The sequence below is a fragment of the Pinus tabuliformis genome, chromosome 7 (assembly GCF_031772625.1).
Source record: "Pinus tabuliformis cultivar Carrire ecotype Pingquan chromosome 7, CPIR1, whole genome shotgun sequence".
NCBI lineage: Eukaryota > Viridiplantae > Streptophyta > Pinopsida > Pinales > Pinaceae > Pinus > Pinus tabuliformis.
In genome coordinates, this window is record NC_142293.1 from 104,232,975 (window position 1) to 104,242,840 (window position 9,866).

The 9,866-nt window shown below is 35.2% G+C and overlaps 2 pseudogenes; both read left to right on the top strand.

The window, feature by feature from the left end:
• Positions 1-706: 706 nt before the first annotated feature.
• Positions 707-2,384, top strand: LOC149245492 (putative disease resistance protein At4g33300; annotated as a pseudogene).
• A 226-nt stretch (positions 2,385-2,610) lies between these two features.
• On the top strand, positions 2,611-3,444 carry LOC149245493 (putative disease resistance protein At5g66890; annotated as a pseudogene).
• The last annotated feature ends 6,422 nt before the right edge of the window (positions 3,445-9,866 follow it).

Consider the following 9,866-nt stretch of genomic DNA (forward strand, 5'->3'; position numbering starts at 1 on the left):
GCGTTGAACTGCTCGAGGCAGGTCCTTTCCTTCTCGGCCATACTTTCATGTTAAATGTGGTTGTTGAGAAGTAATGGCGCAGAATGTTGAATCAGGCATTCTTTCTTCTTTGGGAACACAAAACAGGTTAAGGCATAAAGACAGTATGACGGAGGCGTGTTCAAGGCGGGAATAAATAATGGCCGTTGGATTAAAAAAATGGACGGCAGAGATTAACTTGGCGAAGGTGCGATATGCGATAGCTAACAGGTTGCATCGCAACATCGCATCAGCGGGAGTGAAAACAAAACTCATATGAGGGTTGCGATTTGCGATCGTATCGCAGAATCGCAATCGACAGAAAAACAAAGAACGTAGAGGGGCAACAGGTCGTGAACGTGATTTGCGATATGCGATAATATCGCATCGTCGCGTCGGGAAAAATTCAAGAGAACACACGGAGACAATGGTCATGAATGCGATTTGCGATCTGCGATGAGATCGCGTTGCAAGGGAAAAACAAGCGGTTTTCTGAAATAAACGCTGCAGTTGGAATTAAGATTTCAACATCCACATGGTATGCTTGTTGGAGCTTTTGACGAAGCTTCTACTTCTAATTGTAGTGGCTCAGTGAAATCTGATTTTTGTAGTGGGACTAGAGAAAAATATTGTTAATGTTAAGGGGATTCTACTCCAGAGAGAGGTGTCCGTAGTAGCGGTGCAAGGTATGGAGGGCATTGGCAAAACAACTATGGCATTGTCCCTCTGCAATGATCAAGAAATTAAAGGTAATTGGGGATTTTAATTATTCAAACCATTTTCATTTCCTAAAAGGCTATCTTTTTGCGCTTAATAAATTTATATTTCTGTTTAATTTATGGAATTTCCATCCTAACAAATTGGTCTTTTATGTATGGGAAGTGCTTTTCAAAACAATATCATTTTCATCATGGTCTCACAATCCCCGAACATGAAGGAAATTTTAGAGACCATGTGGGAGAAGATTATTCGGAGGAAGAAATCTGAATTTCAGAATATCGAGGATGCACATAGACAGCTGCAGGAGCAGCTGTTCAGGCGAGCCAAGCGAACTCTTGTAATGTTGGATGATCTCTGGTCTATGGAAATTTTGGAAAATTTGTTATTTGAAGGCGAAGGTTATAAGACCCTTGTCACAGCCCGAGATCATTCTATCATCCGCACAACACCCTCTACCAGGCTTTATGAATTGCCATTACTGGATGATGCAGATGTTCTGCCCCTTTTTTATCTTTTGGGCTTTTAGACAGAAATCAATTCCAAGTAATGCGGACGAGCAGCTAGTCAAGCAGGTATGTCTCGTACAGTACTGGAATGTTATTTATATGCAATATATTATTTTACTAAGTTTGATTCAATTTAATGATTATGACACCGTGTTCTCCTAAATGTCCCAAATTACAAGAAATTACTACAGTGGCATATCATATCAAGATATCATTATAGTTTCACATAATTACATATTAATACTTGCTCTGCCATTAACAATGGTATCGGTAATCCAGTGAACAAGATTCTAGCCATAGACTCAATTGTATATTCATCTTCATAAACAATCAAACAAAAACCTGTGAATAAACTTTAAACTTATGAGGCAAAATATTCAAGCTTTCAACAACCTTTGTTTTTGGTATTTGATTGGTTTCCACCTATAAAATTTTCAATTTGTGCTGCTGATGTATGAATCACAAGTGCAAGCGGAATGTAAAGGCCTGCCACTTGCTCTGAAGGTGATCGGAAGCTCTTTGTATGGTTAGCCTCATCCATCCTGGGAGGGTGCCAAGAACAAGCTCTTAAATGGGGAATTGATATCAGATTATCACAAAGAAGGCCTTCTTAGATGCTTGGAGACCAGTATTGATGCCCTGGACGAGGAGGCACAGGAGTGCTTCTTAGACTTGGGGTCATTTCCAGAGGATAGAAAAATCTCAGTGGATGCATTATTGGATATTTGGGTTTATGTGCGAAAGATGGAGTGGCAAGATGATTTTGTCATATTGTTAGAGCTTGCAACCAGAAATCTGTTGAATTTAACAAGCAATCTCAGGTAAGCGCCTTCATTTCTAATTGTTGTGTGCTCAAGATCATTTAATCTTGCCTTCCTCTGTCTTATACATTGTGTTGTTGTCTTGGTAATTGGATGTAGTAGGAGCCAAGCAGTCAATTATGGCAGTGCCTCTGAGCTGTACTTTTCTCAACATGATGTAATGCGGGATTTGGCCCTATATTTGGCATCCCAAGGCAGCATAGGTCATAGGAAGAGGTTGCTTATGCCGAAAAAGGAGGACAGTTTGCCAGCAAAATGGGAGTTGCTCAAGGATCAAGCGTTTGATGCTCAAGTTGTTTCCATTCACACAGGTGGGTGATTTTAACAACGTTGCTTGAAGCATACATAATTTTTTCTAAACATGGGATTCAAAAGAATTGTCACATGCCAACCTTATCCTACACCAAAAGATATGTAATGATATCTAGGTGTTGATCATTGATTCAAAAGTTCTTACAAAAGATATGCAATGATTTCATAGGGTGTGCAATAACCTATAATGTTCTAATCTAATTTTGCATCTGTGGTTCACCTCTGTAGGTGCAATGGAAGACGATCAGTGGTGTGAGATGAATTTTGGTGAGGCAGAGGCTTTGGTTTTACTCTTTTCTGCGAGAAAATACTTTCTTCCATCATTTTTGAGTTCCAAGAGGAAACTGAAAGTCCTCATAGTGTTTAATTATGGGTACAAGAAAGCCACAGTGAACGGTCTACCAGCCTTATCTTCACTTACTCAGCTTAAGACTATTCACTTGGAGAAGTTGAATGTGCCCCGACTTCAGGAGCACAGTAAAGTCTTGCAGAACTTGCGGAAGATATCTCTGAGATTATGTGAAGGGCTTGGAAATATGTCCAGGTTCAACAGTTCCCAGTCAAGCCTAAAGCTTCCCATAATGCAAGATTTTAACTTGGACCACTTTTGTGATTTAGAGGAGTTACCCCCTGGTATCTGTGACACGTCTTCAGTTGAGAAGTGGTCTATCACTAGTTGTCACCTTCTACAAAAGTTGCTTGATGACTTGGGGAAGCTCGGCTCTTTAAGAATGCTAAGCATATCTGCATGTCTAGGTCTAAAAGAGCTTCCAGCACCTATTGGAAAACTTGGGAAGCTGGAATATCTGGACATTTCGCTATGTGAATGCCTAAAAGAACTTCCCCAGGAAATAGGATAACTAAAGAAACTCGAGGAGCTTGACATGAGAGAGTGCTCCCGATTGAGGAAGCTTCCTAAATTAGTTGGAGGGCTGAGATATCTAAAGCATTATATCTGTGATGAGAAGATTGGGCAGCAATGGATGCGTTTCAAGAGCTCTACTATTCCAGAGCTTAGAGTTGAAGTGGTAGATGCACACTTCAGTCTGGATTGGCTAGATGCTTGATATCTTACCTACACACCAAGGAGTTAAATCATAAACTGGTAAGAAACCAAGACATGTTTTTATGAATATGGGAAAGGTTATGGGTATTGAAAAGTCTCCAAGTTCCAGTTCAGCTGATCAAGATGACGATTTGACTTCTCTTAGAAGGAATTTTTTTTTTTTGTTTTTTGTTTTTTTTTTTTTGAAATATCCATTTATCTACCAATAATATTGAAGTGAAGTACATGAATGTAGATGTAAATGGCCACTTCTGTTGTCCTTGTTCCAAACAAGGATCTTTGTAATGTTTTGCTTTATTTTATGATAATAAAAGACATGTTATTCATGTCCCATTTCCATAATTACCATCTCTAAAATCTAGTTATCCACATATTCTAAGGGTGTCTGTAAATTCCTTGGAGTCTGTCACTGGGATATGCAACAGTGTTGGTTAGATTGATTGCAGGTTTGATAAGTTCCTAATTGGCACTACATTTAGAGTTCACAGTCTGAACTAAATTTGCTTCTCTCTTCATTTTATACGCAAATCCCATATTTATTCATATTATTGGGATACCAATCGATTGTTATCACAAGATTTATTTATGTGTAATCGCATATACATTTGATTGGGATGCTACTAGACTGTTATCACAGGCTTTATGAACATGAGAGCCGATTTTTTTTCCTTGTTGGCTGTCTTCTCCACTACCAATTTGGCTGTGATATATGTATATATGTTTTTGTGTATTCTTGTTATCTGCGGGTTAGACTGGGCATTTAATCCGCAAATTTTATCTGTTTTAAGAGGAATGTTTGCGTCTTGCAAAATTCTAAGAGTTCATATATATTTTTTTAAGTGAAACTTAAAATTTAACATATTTACAATTCTAAGATAAATGTAATCTTTTGTGATTAAACAGATCCACAGGGATTATCACCACCCATTGAGAAAACTTAGTTGTAGCTTTTACTGTTCTATTTCAAATCGAAAGGGAAATGAAAACTCAGTGAGACTAGATGCACATCTTACTTGTGAAATCAGGGTTAGGTGTTGATACTTTTGCTTTAGGAAACGAGCTGTTGGAAGACCTTCCAAGTTACATTGGGAGCTTGGGTTTATGTTGGGGCAAAATTCTGATCATTAAAGTCGAAGCCAATGAGCAATCCAGGTTGGTCAAATACAATTATAAATGGAATGAAACCAGATACACTAAATGGTAAAGTTTTAGATTCACTTATCTGAAATATAAAATGAAAACGTTGGTCCAACTATTAAAGGGATGAAGCCAAAGAAACCAAATGGCAGTCTTAGATTCGCTTCATTTGAAATAAAATATGAAAACCCTGGCTGTATTACTATCAAATTGGTCGAGATAGCTAATACCAAAGCTAATGCATCCCTGTTATGATATGCACCAATAACAACAGCTAGCAGGGCTGTCAAAATCGAATTCAAACAGATCACACAGGTAAGATTTGGAATCACGCACTTGTGTTTTAAGATTACGGGAACTTCAGATTTACAGAACCAACACTTAACATTTCAGTTAAAACTTTAGGTATATAAAATCACAAAGATATGCCTCAATCGGGTTAAACCACCACCGACAATAACTATGAATTTCTTCCTATACTAAAAAAATTGTCTTCTGGTCGTACTGTGTCAATCAGGCTTATAATGATTCAAGAAGAAAACAAAACAATAAGTTTTGAATTTCCTATGTGTTACTGGTGCAAAGTTCTTGTTTGATGCGTTTCTTTTTTTCTTTGCTTTTTTCTTCGTTGGCTTTTAGCTCCCTGTTCTGTTCTCTCCTTCACTCTTGTGTTCACTTTTACAAAGAGATGTTGAAGAAGTGCCCCGCTCATTAGGGGTTCTCCTTAATGTCCCAGTCTGAATTATGTTGTCTAAATTATATTTGAAACAGGAAATCTATCCAAATGCTGGTTAAGCAATAAATACTATGAAGTGTTAACCAATACTATGAAGTCTTAAAAATGTTGTGAGATGCATAATGCTAAATGTTTTTAATTTACATGCATAATGCAATACTATTTAATCTATTCTTATTAGGAGTAACTTTTTATTAGGAGTAAATTTTAATTAATAAACATGAAATTAGTGTATATTTAACTTATTCTTATTAAGAGTAAATTTTAATTAGTAAACATGAGATTAGTTACACTACTCTATTATTTCTAAAATATAAAATAATTGAAAAAATACATAAACATATGTTTAATCTTATTAGGAGTAAATTTTAATTAGCAAACATGAGATTAGTTACACTGCTCTACTATTTCTAAAATATAAAATTATTGAAAAAATACATAAATATGAACATAAAATAAAGATAAATAAATCTATGGTTAAATTACTATTCATAATCTTACTTTTACCACAAAGAAATTTTAAAAAAGTTACTATACTATTCATTTAAGAAAATATAACAATAAAACAATACAGACTTATAGTGATAAGAATAACAACATAGGCAGAAAGAATTCCAAACATTTTTAAAATATAAAATGATTAAAAAATACATAAACATGAACAAAAAATAAAGATAGATAAATCTGTAATTAAATTACTATTCACAATCTTACTTTTACCACAAGACAATTTAAAAAAAAATACTATTCATTTAAGAAAATAAAACAATACTAAATGAATATAAAACAATACAAATTTATAGTGATAAAAATAACAACATAGGGCAAAAAAATTCCAAACATATACTTTTGAAGAAGGCCTACGCTTCTCCTCAAAATTGGTCGAAGTGTTTCTTCTCATTAAAATTTTCAAAAAGCCTATCAGCCTTCAAATCTTTTACTCCATAACTGTTTGGTGCATTTTCTTGGCTTCTTTAATGTAGTTATAACTTTCCAACTTTTCTTTTTAATATTTTTTGAAAATATTTTAATTACCATAGTATAATATATGGATTCAATTTATTAAGTAAGTGATCCAAATTATAATGTTTCGTATTATAATAATTTATTAATTAATAAAATAAATAATAATAATAACCATTGTTATTTGTTAATTAATTAATAAAATAATAATATTAAGTTAATATAAATAAAAAAATAAAATATTTTATTAAAAATAAAAATAAATTCATAAAAACAAACTTAAAATTAGTAAAAGTAAATGAATAAAATAAATAAATAAAAATTTATAGAAAAAGTAAAGTTAAAGAAAAATTAAGACCAAAAAAATTGTATAATAAGATATGGATTATGTGTATGAAGATTTTTTTTTCTATTTTTAGAATAAGTTGTTTTGTTTAATGGATGAGAAAGGGGATGTGGGACATTTTTTTCTTAGGAGAATTTTAGGATATGAGAGATTCATTAGTAGATGTAGTTGATTGAGGGCTCAAGGGTGGACAATTGTAGAAAGAGACAGTGCAACAAAATCTACAGCTAAGTTGAGAGTCGTCCCCAACATGGTTGTGGTGTGGATTATGGAAGCACAATGGTTTTGAAATCACAAGTAAGATACTTCTTTGTTTTAAATGTAAGTTTTTATTTATTGTTGATTTTGTAAATTATATGCTAATTAGTTGAAATATTTTTGTTAGACACCTAATCTCTGGGATTAGGTAAATCCATGTAAATAGGAAAATAAAGGGAATTGGAAGAGGAAGAGACATTGGGAGATGAAACCAAATAGTTTCCCTCTCCATGTATAAATTCATGTTTCATGTTAATGCAAAAACAAAATCGCTTTGAGGAGTTACCTCCTAGTCTGACATGGTATCAGAACCAACCCCATTTTTGGCTTCCTTCCTTCCCTTGTAACTCCTTCCTGCCTCTGTCCTGCATTTCTGTAGGATGACACCCATGCCATAGTCCCACAAAATCATGTGCAATGTTATTGAATGCATTGGTCGAGACTGCATGTCATATTCCTACTATTCAAAGGGTCGCATTACTACATTGAGGCATTTATTTGCTACCTAGTGCCTAGAACATTGAATCGACCTGAAGACCGGAGCGAGGTGTTGTGCTAAATGGTTCAAGTTCAATGGTGTTTAGCATGTGGTAAGTCTCTTTTAAGAGCTTGAGAAGTTTGTTGATAAATTTTAAGAGTGTATATGCTAGAGTTAAGTCTGTTTTAAGAGCATATATGTTGGAGTTAAGTCTATTTTAAGAGCATATATTCTGGAGTCAAATCTATTTTAAGAGCGTCACTATGTCTGTGTATTGCATCAATGCTTGTTTCCTTCACATTCGAGCCCCCACTTATTCCCACAACTTATCACCACTTACGACATATTTGTCTAATTCATCTCTATCTGTCTCACAAATACTTCAACAATCAATCCAGCGTATAACTTGGTTGGTGAAGACTCCTCCTCCAACAATTAATGGAGCCTCCCACTCCCTATTCCAAGTCGAAACTTGCTCCTAGGGAGAAGGTGTTGATTACCCCTCGCCTTCACCTCTATTTATCTCAGTGACATGGCCATCACTGTTGCCATTGATTTTGTGTTGAATTCTCTTCATACTGTTACCTAATTTACAACTAAGTTACTGAAATATCTACAAATACCCTTCAACAAATGAGCACTTATGTGTTGAACTTGCTGGAGTGATTGGCTCTGTGTGGGATTGCAAAACCAAGTTTCGACTTGTAGAAATGTCTATATATTTCTCCGTCAAACTTCGTTGAAAATTATCACACAGAAGATCGACATGAGTTGAAAAATCTAGAAGGTCGGGTTGCGATACTACAATGATTAAGAATCACAAGGGTCAATTATTAGTAATCTATGTGATTTTCCCCCACAGAAATGGGTCAGATTGGTAAATCCTGTGCATCGTGTTTGTGGTGCATGATGCAGCCTTGGAGCAGTCTTGTGTTGAAGAAAATGGTGCGGTGAATGGTATGTCCACTCCTTTTTTAAACACTATGTGTATATGTTGACTGTGTTGTGCATATATGGTGAATGTATTGGTGGTATAAGTGGCATATAAAGTGCATTGAGTGATTTTTATAAGGTCGTGGCTTATAAAGTGAAGGTTTTGAAAAAAAAAGTTTGATATATTATTTATATGGTATGAAATTGCATGGAGTTTGGAGGAATATTAAGGGTTTAAACCCTTAATTGAAGATTTATTTTTACTTCAATCTTTTTTGCAAAGTATTATGAGCTCAAACCAGTTTTTATGATGCATTCACTAATTTCCATTGTGGGAGTAGTTTTCTCTGGAAAAGAGAACTATCCTTTCATGGAAACGGGTTTTTGAGGGAGAAGGATACAATGTTCCTGTAAAGCCCACTTCAAATAAGGACCTTTCCATTTGGGAAAACAAGAATAGCAAGGCCTATGCCTTGATTGCAACATTGATAAATGAAGAGGTCAGGCACCATATTTCACCATTTTCAAATGCTTTTGAAGCCTTAAAGAAGTTTAAGGAATTGTATGACTCACACTCTGAACTTGAAGTTGTTCAATTGACGATTATGTTGTTTAGTCTTGAATTAAAAAATGATGACCCTCTTTCATTAACATTAGAAGTAAGATCCATTATGCATGATATAAAAACCACTGGCGTTGAAATACATATTCCTCTCATAGCTTATGTCAAGGCACTATATTCCACCTATTCACATTATCTTGAGTCATTGCTAGCAAGTGGAAACCTTAAGGATATTATCTTTGACACCATTGAGAAGAAGTCTCCTAAGAGAGAGAAGGATTTTGGGAAGAAGAAAGCTCCTCAGTCTTCTGAAGAAGTTGTGTGTCTTGCACATAGAGAGAAGAATCGTGCAGAAGATTCTTCTAAAGGAATAGTTGGCCGAAGAGGAAGATGAAGGAGGAATTTTAGAGGCAGAGGGGCAGACAGTTCTAAGGATCAAAGTCTTATCTTCATTGCATATGATGCAATAGAGATGGACATGATTCATCCACATGTAAGTTGTCGTGGGACAAAATTGAGCAGGAAAGAAATGAAGGAAAAGGTAAAACCAACGACAAAGGGAAAGGTAAAGCACCCGAATCCACTCACTATGTTGTGGCACATTGTAATAATGGATTAACTGAAGACTTGTTTAATGCTTCACTTGCTTCTTAGAAAGATGATTGGTTGCTTGATTGAGGAGAAACTTGCCACATGATGTTTAGGAGATATTGTTTTGAATAATTCACTGACAATGTTGATGGAGCATTATACTTTACACAAAAGTCAAAACTCAAGCCATCAAGGCTTGACACCATTAAGCTCAAACTGCCTGGTCTTCCATACTTTCTTCTGCATGATGTTTTATATCTCTCAGAGCTAAGGAGAATGTTGTTGTCTTTGGTCCACATCCGCTAGCAAGGACACTCCATTCATATGTTTGAAGACAAGGTTGAGGTGAGAAAAGCATCAAATCACTCACTTTTCATGACGAGGATAGAAGAATAAATACTTCTGAAGCTACAAGGTAC